The 13377-nt window shown below is 34.1% G+C and overlaps 1 pseudogene; it reads left to right on the top strand.

Moving 5' to 3' along the window:
• Positions 1–13017: 13017 nt before the first annotated feature.
• On the top strand, positions 13018–13138 carry LOC116897613 (annotated as a pseudogene).
• The last annotated feature ends 239 nt before the right edge of the window (positions 13139–13377 follow it).

The following is a 13377-nucleotide window of genomic DNA, read 5'->3' on the forward strand; positions in this document are numbered from 1 at the left end:
TGTCCACCAGTTATTGAAAGATTCCATTAAATTAGATAGATAGATAGATAGATAGATAGATAGATAGATAGATAGATAGATAGATAGATAGATGGAAAGATAGAAATAGACATATAGAGAGGACAGCTCTACTGTAATAGGTTTCCATCTAGGGTCTCAGATTTAATAGTCTTCATAGTTCCTCCCTTAACTCCTTTTTCATTCCCCTCCTGACTTGATCCTGTTGTTCAAGTTCCACCTTGTCACACTGTAATTATCTAATCATTTTATCCTTCCTAGCATAATCCTTGTCCAGTCATTTACTCAAAAGTATTTTCTGTGGTTATTTAGACTGTACCCTGCTTGTCAAACAATCGAGTGTTAACATCCCCACAAAAGCAAAGCCATACCACAGCTGTCTTTTAGCTTCTAGTTTAATTTGCTTACAAGGTTTTTCGTAGCAACATCCATTTCCTTGAAAAGTTTATGGCATCATATTTTTTTTTTTTTGGTTCTTTTTTTCGGAGCTGGGGACCGAACCCAGGGCCTTGCGCTTCCTAGGTAAGCGCTCTACCGCTGAGCTAAATCCCCAGCCCCAGCATCATATTTTTTACAACAGCTGCACAATATTCCATCGTGTAAATGTACCATATTATTAAATTTCTGACTATTCATTTTATTGATCATTCTGACTAGTGTAAGAGGAAATCTCAAAATAGTTTTAATTTGCATTTCTCTGACGACTAAAGAAGTTTAACATTTCTTTAATTTTTTCAGCCACTTTGTTCTTTCTTTTGAGAAATTTCTACTTAAATCTGTATCCCATTTTAATTGGGTTATTTGTTTTTGATATCCTGCTTTTTTGAGTATTTTTTATATTTTAGATAGTAGCACTTAATCAGATATGCAGATGGTAAAAATCTTTTGCCATTCGTAACATGTGACATTGTCAGAATATGGTGTCCTATGACTTATGGTTGCATTTCATGGTTACCTTTAAATCTTTGATGTTTTAGGGATTTTAGACATAGTATAACTAGTATAATATATAATAAATGTTAAATATAATTAAATATTTTTTATTATAAATAATATTTACAACTGTTTCCTTTTATACTAAAATTGGACTTCCACTAATGAAATAGATTTGCCAAACCTTAAAAATAGGCAAATGTGAAGTTAAGGTTATTTATATTTCATCTAAAGTTTGTAGTAAATGCCAACCAAATGACTATGTGTTGCAGTAAAAATAAACATCGACATCGACCTACAATTACGTTGCTATCACATAATTGAATAATGATGTCAGAAAAAATTATGCCTTTAACTTGGTGGTATTTTTTTTCCTGCATCACACTCTTTTGTAGCGTAATATAAATATGAACATTCTAACCATCAGGGAATACTTAGAAAGGATACTACTTTGCCAAATTATATACTTTTAAAACAAAAGAGCCATTTATCAATTTGTTGACATATTCTTCAGCATTACAGCATGATGTAATGAGACACTTTGTTCTGCTTCCTATGTTGATGTTTTTTTTTTCTATTTCACATTAAAAATCACAGCAAGAACATCGAGTAGACAAAGCAGCTGGCTAAAATCTCTGTATTGGCTCACTTTTATTTTTCAGCTAGACTCATAAAGTGAATCTGTCTAGACATTAAAATTAAGCAACCTATCATGGAATACCATTGCCCAAGCGTTTTACTTCTTCACTTCATCAGTTATTTGCTGTCTTTCATATTGCTTTATTTCATTACAAGAATCCAATATTTTAGAACAAAATATTTATGTTACTGAAAACATGAAAAGGCTCATGCTGGTATATCAAGTGGAAACAGATATAGAGATTTTCCCTGAGAACAGCAATAAACTCTGCCACAGAGCATTACAGAAATGAATCTTCAGGACCATTGGAAGACCAGTTCACAGACGTGTGTCTTGACAATTGCAAATCTTAGCCACAGGTTAACACCAGCATATTCTGTACGGCCACATCTATACGATGGGAAATAATTTCTGCCTTGTCAAACTTTACTATCAAATGTCAGTTGCTTCTCAAGATCCCCTGTCTGATCAGCTATGATGTAAGTAAATTGCAACAGCAAATCTCTGTGGTAGTGAATATCTGCTTGTTTCAATCCTATGAGAGGCTTATAAATTGCTACTCAGATCTCATAGTTTTCCTAAATGCTTTGTTATAGGACCTTATTTTAATTTTGGAAATAATGTGGGTCCTATGGAAAATTCTATTTTCTCTAAATATGGATTTTTCAGCCTTTGAAAGTATTGTCAGTCTTCAAGCGTTGCTCAGGGTAGAGATGCTACTTAGCAACATGTAAAGCACTGAGCATAATTAAGACACATCCCAAATGAATGTATAATTACTTTTAATTCTTTCCTACAAATCCATTAATTTATTCACTGAACATTGACCACTTTATAATACACAATGAAACATAAATCTCCAAGTTTTTGAACATTATGTGCTTGGAAGGCATTTTTATAACCTTAAATTTTATGTGATGCTTAAATATAGTTAGTGAGGAAATACACTTTTATCTGTATCAACTGAACTGCAGGGTGAAGACAGTCCAGTAGTGATCTCTTCTTTGTTTCAAAATCAGGTTTATGTATTTCCTCTAATTTCTTAGAATTAAGATTATTCTCTCCTGTAACATAAGAGCTCAGAAATATGCTTTAATGTTTATGATTATGATTATGGTTAAAATACAACACAGCAGTACCCAATCCCATTATTTATTCCTTTTGTAAGTTAATTAAAAACTTGGATACTCATGTCCATTTATCTCTGAGCTAAAATATGAGAAAAGATGATCAATTATGTGTTTCTATTTTCATGAAGGGAAATAAAGATGAGGAACTCCGAAGCAGGTTACACAGCATTGATGTCAAGCCAACACCATTGTCTAAGCTAATATATGTTTTATTTGGAAACAGCATGGAGATAACAACATAGTAATAAGAGGTCTCTGCTTGTATATTTTGCAGTTGATGTGGAATTTACTACAAACCACAGCACTGGGAAAAAGACAACACTATTATCCTCTTCAATCATATAAAATTTTCATTGCACGTCTTACTTAATATTTCTTTTTCTCTTAAAACACTATTAGCTTAGAAACAAAAAAGGAGCCTCTTGCAAATTTTTGTCACTGTCAAGCTTGAACCTGGTTTTCACTAAGGTCTATAATTATGTCTATTCTAAATTAATGCACTAGGTAACTACCTTTGGTTAAAGGAAATATGCAAAAAGCAATTTTAAAAAATATCTTTGAGAACTGCAACTAACTATATTGGCTATGGAGCATACATTTCAGGTAAATAAAACTAGTTTAGCATGGAGAAGATACAGAAGAATCCAACCCTTCTAATTAAATGAGAAGTCCCCTTGACTGTGTTATGTTAATAAACCTGTATTTTTCCAAGTTTTCTCTTGGCATATCTTAGCATGATGGAGAATAGCTAAGGAAAAAGAAGCTGAAAAAAAATCCCATGTTTTTCATGACTAACTTGATTGACTTCCTTTGTACAGTGCCTACATAGAGAGTTATTTAGCCTTGCTCTGGCAGCCTTTTTTTTAATTCATATGTTTACTGGATGAATATTTAAATGCCCTAAAAATTAAGATAATCAAAAGGATAGTTTATTCAAGACATTTTGGAAATAGTTTACTTTTTGGAAACCTCAATAGTTTTCTTCAAAAGGAATTTGGGGTAAATGTGATCAAAGTATATAATATAAAATACTCAAATAAGTAATAAATGTATTAATTTTTAAAAGCACAATATTTATACTAACTTTTATTCTGATTTTATTTTTTATTTCCATAAATACAAAACAATCTTTTTTATTTTTTGCTTTCCATTTTTAATTCTTCTTCCTATTTTTTCCTCCCTCTTCTTTGATCTCTCCAAACTACTCATCCATAAGATATAGGCAGAGGACTTTAGTCACACCACTACAGCTTCCCTGATCTGTGTGTGTCCCCCACAAGTCCTGGTCAGTTGATTCGGTGTCCTGTGTTCTAATCTTAATGGAAACTTTTTTTTTAAAATTTCCCAATATGGCCAACTACAGAAGTAGGTGGCAACTTTACACGTTCTCAGTTCAACTCAATGAGACCGGGGTTATAATATACAATTTATAAAGGTATATATCTAAATACCTTTCCCCTTTTATGGTTTCTTTATTTCTGATAATGATGTTAACTACACTCATAATTATAGGAAGTTATTTTGTAAAGAGGGATCAACAACTCTATGAACAGGGATATTAAAAAATATATATTTGTCATATGTCTACATAAAAGTACCTATTATATTTTCTTACACTGCTAAGAAGGGATATTTTTGGATCACTTAATTTTAGAATTGATTCACAAATTCATGCTAACTGTTCTATATATTGTAATAATGAATAATTTCACTTTGCATAGATAGATGGCATGCCTATTGCTGGGATGACTGGTTTGAAATCATATTCAGTGTGAGTTTCTTCATAAAATAATTACGAATTTAAGTACTATATAAATTGAAAGAAATGTCTCCATCACTAATAGTATCAAGCCCATAAATTATATTTATTGAATTTGTTTTTGTGCAAAATGATATGACTTGTTATTTTTTGTTTTCAAGCCAGTATCAGAAACATCAATCCCCAACTCCAGTTCTATTGATCAAGGGCACTAATGCTTCTTAAAATGTCCCTTTAATGAGTGTTGATTCTAAACACCTGCTACCCAAAAGGTGATTTTTATCTTGTTCTCTCCATGCAATGTACTTTCACTGTATGGAGTTTTATCACTTTTAGTTCAAAGGAAAATATTACTCTAACATCAAAGGAGTGTGGAATATGGGAGAGTTGCAGGGTTATTCTTTCAGACTGTGATAGGTCAAATTTTATATACATATTTTATTTAAGATTTTATACTAAAAAGGCTCATAGAAAAATATTGCACAGGTATCTTTTTATTAGGCCTTGATCTACTGTCACAGAAATGATGGCAACCTAATAGAATGAAGTCACTGCCTTGATAAGAAGACAATTAATTTTTAATTTTTTATTATATATTTCTTTACTTACATTTCAAAGGTTATTCCCCTTTCCAGTTTCCTGTCCATAAGCAGCCATTCTCTCCCCTCCCCTTTATTGCCCTCCCCCATGTTCCCCTACACTGGGGTTCCAACTATGGCAAGACCAAGGGCTTTCCCTTCCACTAGTGCCCCAACAAGGCTATTCTCTGCTACATATGCAGTTGGAGCCCTGGATCAGTCTATGTATAGTCTTTCGGTAGTAATTTAGCCTCTTATTTTATAAAGAAATTGTGAACCACTACCGATATACAGCTATGCTAGCTATGCTATATGTTGATACTAATATAGATTATTATATAATTATAAATAATTATATATTTCATTATATTTGTACACTAGATACATACTTTAACATATATAATTATTTATAATGAATGTATAATTGCATGTATGTATTTGAAAAAAATAAATATATGTGTAGTTTTATGTATAAATGTAAATATAAGTATATACAATAAATTATTACAAACTATGTAAAGGTGTATTGGTATCTAATTTGGGTGTTTACTGCTTGCCTTTCTTCAAAAGTACTTTATTTATAACATATTGTATAAAATATCTGGGAAGAGACATTACAATTCTCCTTAAAGACACTCAATGAGATACCCGGCTAACCCTGTGACACACAGAGAGTAGCTCTCCTAAAGAAAAGTATTGATAACAGTGTGACTTCCTGTCACTCAAGACCTCCTACTCATTAATTCAATTTTCTTTTCTAAAAGTCTTCTCACTACTGCTATCCTAACCTGCCTTTCTGATTTAAGAACTGTTTTTATGTGACTGTTGTCTTAGAAGATAAAGCACTTTGATCAATTGCCAGGTAACGCGTCCAGTCTCCTTTCATCACCCCATTAATCCAGCACATTAAATTATTTCTAATTAAGTAATCATATTACCATGAATCTACCTTCCAAGAAATAAAGAAAAATTATGATGCTTTCTAAAAGTATAGACAAGAGGAAATAATAAGGAAGTACAAACTCTGCAGGAACTGGTTCTATAGCAACAGTGAAAATCTTTCTTTAAATGTCTGAAGTAATATCTTAGTTTAGAAGTAGTTTCCAGTCTGTAAAGACATGTCTCATGGTGATTCGTTCTGATCTGCAATATACATTCCCTAGGCTACACCCGAAACTACTAAACAAGAAATTTAAATATTTGACTTCTGAGAGAGACAATACAATCTAGTCCCTACTTTAAAATGGATCTTTACCAATCCTACAACAGATAGAGGCCTTATATCCAAAATATACAAAAGAACTCAAAAAGTTAGACCGCAGGGAGACAAATAACCCTATTAAAAAATGGGGTTCAGAGCTAAACAAAGAATTCACAGCTGAGGAATGCCGAATGGCTGAGAAACACCTAAAGAAATGTTCAACATCTTTAGTCATCAGGGAAATGCAAATCAAAACAACCCTGAGATTTCACCTCACACCAGTGAGAATGGCTAAGATCAAAAACTCAGGTGACAGCAAATGCTGGCGAGGATGCGGAGAAAGAGGAACACTCCTCCATTGTTGGTGGGGTTGCAGACTGGTACAACCATTCTGGAAATCAGTCTGGAGGTTCCTCAGAAAATTTGACATTGAACTACCTGAGGATCCAGCTATACCTCTCTTGGGCATATACCCAAAAGATGCCCCAACATATAAAAAAGACACGGGCTCCATTATGTTCATCCCAGCCTTATTTATAATAGCCAGAAGCTGGAAAGAACCCAGATGCCCTTCAACAGAGGAATGGATACAGAAAATGTGGTCCATCTACACAATGGAATATTACTCAGCTATCAAAAACAACGATTTTATGAAATGAGGCAAATGGTTGGAACTGGAAAATATCATCCTGAGGAGCTAACCTAATCACAGAAAGACATACATGGTATGCACTCACTGATAAGTGGCTATTAGCCCAAATGCCTGAATTACCCTAGATGCCTAGAAAAAATGAAACTCAAGACGGATGATCAAAATGTGAATGCTTCACTCCTTCTTTAAAAGGGGAACAAGAATACCCTTGGCAGGGAAGAGAGAGGCAAAGATTAAAACAAACAGAAGAAACACCCATTCAGAGCCTCCGCCCCAGATGTGGCCCATACATATACAGCCACCCAATTAGACAAGATGGATGAAGCAAAAAACTCTTACCAAAATGGTTTGTTATTAATCTCTGATTAAAATTCAGGATGGAGAAAGTTAATTCAGCATTAAACCCCACTTTTAATTATTTGTAAGCAACAGGATAATTCTGGGTGCTATAAAGTTATTATAAATTAAAACTAAGAATAATAAAATAATATAAAATCATATTTTGAGCATTAAAATAGTCTTGTTAAATTTTTGAAATAAAAAACAAGGAAAATGACTATTGTAAATTTTCCAGTGTTAGATGTGACCCACATTCTTAGGGAAGGTAAGAAATTAATGAAAAAAGAGGCATGACCTTGTAAGAAAACAAGGAAGGGTGAGGGAGAAGGTTTGAAGGGATGAAAGGGAGGTAGGAATTATATATTGTATTATATTATAATTATAAAAATAAAAGAAATACTAGAAAAGAATAATAACATCAGGTTGGAGAGTATTCACCAAATCTACTACAATTTTCTGATAAAGTAAAAAAATTCAACTGTCTTATTCACTTTAATATTTATGACTATAAAATTTTATCTAAAAATACAATCAAGCAAATAGTAACCAGAATTACTGTAATACAACACAGAAGATAAGGAAAAATGATCACAAATTGAATTCCACATTGGCTACCGCTAATCAAAGATTCTCCATATATACACACCAGAATTATCTGCTAATTTTCACATTTCTATCTGAAAGAGATGAAAATATGTTTGTTATATATATGTGTACATATATATATATATGTATATGTGTATATACACATATATATAACTGGATATTTCCAATGCGTGGGACATTAAATATATTCATGTTAAACTCATTAATCTTATTAACATTACATTGTATTACATAAGAATATTCTTGCTTTTTAAATAGTTTAAAACTATTACAACATCTTCACTCCCTGATTACTTAATGCCTTGAATACAGTATTTTCCACATGTTGATATTTATTTGCCTGAGTCCCAATAACGCCTTGTAATAGGCACATACTCCATACTCTGAGTGATAAAGATGAAGTTTAACAGTGAAAGTAAGAATAAGGGAAGATAAGTAAAAACAGAAAACACTTTTTAAATTTATAAAGTTTGGAATATCACAATGGAAACGGCCACTATAACCCTATGTAATCCTGTCTTCCAAACAGGATTACATGTTGCTTCCATGTTGTTCTTTGAAAATGGAAAGCAAAAGAATAGTTGGAAGAACTTTCAACTTAAATTTCCACAAATTGTTTCCCTTTTTCATAATTTTACAACATTATATTTTAAGAATTATTTCAATAACCATTATGAAATTTTAAAAGAATACTTTTGATTGCTATCAGTGCTAAAAACCAGCTCTGAAAACATGCATACACGTACCATATGCAAACTGAACACACACACAAATCTATATCCTCTCTCTCTCTCTCTCTTTCTCTCTCTCTCTCTCTCTCTCTCTCTCTCTCTCTCTCTCTCGTGGAGTTTGCAGACTGAAAATTTGAGTATTGTCTTCTACATTTTGTCTATGGTCCTGGTTTTCTAGAGAATCAATTGGGGGCTTATCAGAAGGAATGATATGTGGATTTACCATGAATTTGAGGGAAATTGTATGTCAATGTAATCCTAACCATAAGAATGCAACATTTCTTTTTTTCATATCTTTTTTCTTTTGTTAGATATGTTTTTAATTACATTTTAAATGTTATCTCCTTTCCTGGTTTCCCCTCCAGAAACCTGTTATCCCATTTCCCCTCTCCATGCTTCTATGAGGGTGCTCCCTCACCTACTCCCTCCCACCTCCCCGCCCTGGCATTCCCCTACACTGGGGCATCAGACCTTCACAGGACCAAGGGCCTATCCTCACATTGATGTCCAACAAGGCCACCCTTTGCTGCGTATATGGATGGAGCCACAAGTCCACCCCTGTATACTCTTGGGATGATGGTTTAGTCCCTGGGAGTTTGAGGTTGTCTGGTTGGATGATATTGTTGTTGTTCTTATAGGGTTGCAAAACCCTTCAGCTGTTTCAGTCTTTTCTCTAACTCCTCCACTGGGGACCCCATTCTCAGTTCAATAGTTGGCTGAACACAACATTTCTAATTTTCATCTTCCCTCTACACAGAAGCTAATGACATAGCATAGTGTTTATCAATTGAGGACATAGTTTGTGCAGAGGTAGTATTTTCCAAAAAGAATTGTTGGTAATGTTGCAGATTCACAAGAAAATACTCTTCAGGATAGAAGGCAGTACAACGTGTATGTAGATTTTATTTAAATAAAACAAGATTGTTGTAGGCAAGTTCAATTCTGTGTTCTGAAGATAAATTTGGAATCTTAAATTATCACAAAATGTGACCTAAGCAGCAGTGAGGTACGTGTGTCTCATGAGAAAGATACGAGTTGTATCCACCATGAAGAACTGTTTTCTACATGAAGAAGAAACTCATTAGTATATTCCATCACTGAACCCCAATGCATTATGACTTTCATAGCATTCCTCACTATGCATGTTGATGTACTTACTGGTGCTTGGCTTTGGGCTTTATTTGCATTTCTGAAGAGATGTTTGGATCACCTAAAAATTAATTTTGTAAAATTATTTATTTGAAATTTCTAGGCAATAGCACATTATATGTTTGTATATAATATCTATTTATTTTAAGGTATTCCTTTAAAATTCTTTGTCCTTAAGAAACAATAAAACATTAAAATTTCAGAAAATTAAAGAAATGGCCTTTTGGTTTAAGAAATAAATAATGGTAGAAAGGATGAGTACGCCTATAAGGATTGTATTAGCTTATTCCAGTGAAAGGTACCAATATCATGTGTCCTTTTTCATTGCTAAATATGCCATATCCCATTTTATATTTAGTTGTTCCAAGTGTCTTTTTAAAGAAGACAAATAATAAGAATTGTGTATTTAAAAAGAAGAAATAATAACAAAAATTATGTATATAGACAAATAAAATCCTTATTCAGCCTATGTTGGAAAGTAAACAAAGCCCTCCATAGTAAAATTAACATAAAGATTCCCTGGAAATCTAAGACTCAACTCTATCACACTTAGGCATTTATCAGAGAACTCTAAATCAACATTTCACAGTGCTCCTTTCACATGCATATTTGTTTTATCACAATATTCATAGTAAGTAAAACATAGTACTAATCTAGGTATCTATAGAGGAATAGATGAAGAATAATATGTGGCATATGATACTATGAATTTTTCTCATAAATAAGGGAGTTATGGAGTTTGCAGGACAGTGAATGTGAGACAATCATGTTAAGCAAATTGTCATTTTCAAAAGATATATATTGAATATTTCCTTCCACATGTGGTTCCCAGACTTTATATGATTATGTAAAATTATGTTATATTTTATGTAATAAAATGACAAATGATTTTTTTTTAGAAAATTAGGAGAGAAACCATAGAGAGAAAACAGGGGAGTATATCAAGGGAAGAGAAAGGGTAGTGCATATAGGAAGAATATTCAGAACACACTTCATATTCTGTAAAATACCTTTACAGAACCCAGCCCCACAAATAATGAATATAGATGAATAGAAACAAAGGGAGAGAGAACAGAGAAACAGAAAAGGGAAAGAGTGAAGGAAGGAGAGGAAAAGAGGGAGAGAGATGGAGAGACATAGACAAAGAAAGAGACAGAGACCGAGGATATAAAAATAATAACTAACTTCTCCTGTGAGCTCAACAGAAGGCTTCCTCTTGAGGGACGGTTCTGTGTGATCCCTTACCTTAGCCCTCAGTCTCTGGAAAACTATGATATTTCTCCTTTTTAGAAAACATCAATCATGGTTTTGACTACAAAAATTCTATCAGTCCCCTTTGATTTTATTTCCTCTATGAATGTGTTTGTAGATTCTCTTGAGATAGTCTGTACTTTTTGTCCTAACCCTGCTATTTTATCTAGTTGACATGTCTAAAAGCACTTTTACTTTTCAAAGATATCTTTGGTAGCATCAGTAGTTCAGCTGGACCTGAACTTAGGTTAGATCTCAGATGTTTGTCTCATTTGATGTCATCTTCTATGTATATTTTAGCTGAAGTTTTTTCTGTCTTGGTCCTTCCGCAACCACATCCATTCTTTTACTTAAATGTGCAAAAACAAAAAAACAAACCAGTAGAATGAGTGAGTCTTCTTAGGTACTTGGTTTCAGAGAGATTTCAGTTAACCATGATAGAGAAGTCTTGGAGACACGATTTTTCGGCAGGGACTTCTTCATGTGATTGCCAAGGAAAAGCTTTGACAGTTCTTGTGGAACTCTGGTGGTATAACATCAAAGTCTCATCCTCCCTGAACTGCTGCAGGCAGACAGGCTGTATATCCTTGAAGAAACTATATAATTTCAAAGATCACAAACTATGGACCTAAAATTCAAATCATAAGCCTATCAAGGGATATATTTATATCCACCTCATAATTGAGCTTCTGCATTCATGGAACTACATCAAAAGAAATTATTATTCTCAGGTAGCATTACTACTTTAAATGTGTTTTGTTAATATTGTATCATACTTGGAACTAATTTGGTGACATGACATATGACTTTTTAAATGTCAATTCTCCAAACATTATTACAACCGAAGTTAAATATATTTGTTTTTCCTTCTTTTCTGCTCCTTCCTTTCCCTTTGTCTCTCCCTCCTCCTCCTTCTCCCTTTTCCTCCATGTCATCTTTGGAATAGTTCCTACTTTGTACCCAGGCTTGGTTTCAAGTTTTTGAATAGTAAAGCCTTGAACTCTCAATTCTCCTGCTTTGGCCATTAGGATTATATGTATAAATTTCCAAGATAATCTTTGGTAGTTAAATTTCAACCTAAGCACTAGAGGTAACATGCACATCATAGTTGAAATAGAAACAGAGTTGAAAGTGTGGGCACTGGCTTCATTTGGTCAGAGAAGTTATAATAATTCAAGCCCACAATTTCTTTTATTTCATCATTGTAAGTAATATGAATTATCTCCAAAACAGTAAAACAATGATTACAAAATGCATCATAGAGTACAGAATCAGTTATAATTTGTCCATGTGTCTAGAGCTTAATGATTGACATGCCTCTGTGATCAGAGAGCCTTTAACTGTGGGCATGGTAGAACCTGAGAGAGAGAGAGAGAGAGAGAGAGAGAGAGAGAGAGAGAGAAGGAGGAGGAGGAGGAGGAGGAGACAGAGAGGAGGAGGAGGAGAGAGAAGGAGAAGGAGAGAGAAGGAGAAGGAGAAGGAGAAGGGAGAAGGAAGGAGAAGGAGAGGAGAAGGAGAAGAGAAGAAGAAGAAGAAGAAGAAGAAGAAGAAGCTAAAGAAGAAGAAGAAGAAGAAGAAGGAGGAGAAGGGAGGAGGAAGAGGGGGGAAGAGGGGAGGGGAGGGAGGAGGGGAGGGAGGAGGGGAGGGAGGAGGGGAGGGGGGAGGGGAGGGGGAGGGAGGGAATTGTCAGCCTGAAGATGAGCCATTATCCTTCTCCTTTCAGGGAAGAATTATCAAAGTGAAAACTAAACTGTGGACATGAAAATACTTCTTCTGGGCTTGATCTAGAAACACAACATTCATAGAAAGCAGCATTCATAAGGCATCACTATAAATTCATTACAAAAATTATGACAACTATTTTAAAATAACTTATTGGTATTCAACACTATTGCCAGGTAGCTAAGGGAAGGTTGCCTCATTAGTCAAATGTTTTGAAATTCATGAAATATCTAACAAAACTCAATATGTTTGTGAAAGTGACATATGCATTATAAAAAAGGGATGACCTGATCAAAATTAGTTTAATGTCTGACCCTGGAGGCATTAAAAGTATGGCTTCCATGTAACATATGCATCAATATGGTGACAAAGAAAAGTAGTATCACTGTTCTGACCTATGAACATCTGAATGATAATTAGCCTAGCATTTCCAGAAAAAAGCAAGCCTGAGAAGACCACCAGTCTTGCACCAGACAAGCCCTGGTGGGTTATCAGGACGAGGTTCAAGTTGGAGACGAGAAGGATCTTGACTTGGTTGGTGACCTGGGGGTAATAGTGATCCTGAGTCATGGGGCTACCCTGGCAGGCTGGGCAGGAAACAAGACTGAGACAACTACCAGACCAGTATCATGGGGCCCAGACTGGGAGTTAGTCTGCCTGGTGCCCTA

The sequence above is a fragment of the Rattus rattus genome, chromosome 3 (assembly GCF_011064425.1).
Source record: "Rattus rattus isolate New Zealand chromosome 3, Rrattus_CSIRO_v1, whole genome shotgun sequence".
NCBI lineage: Eukaryota > Metazoa > Chordata > Mammalia > Rodentia > Muridae > Rattus > Rattus rattus.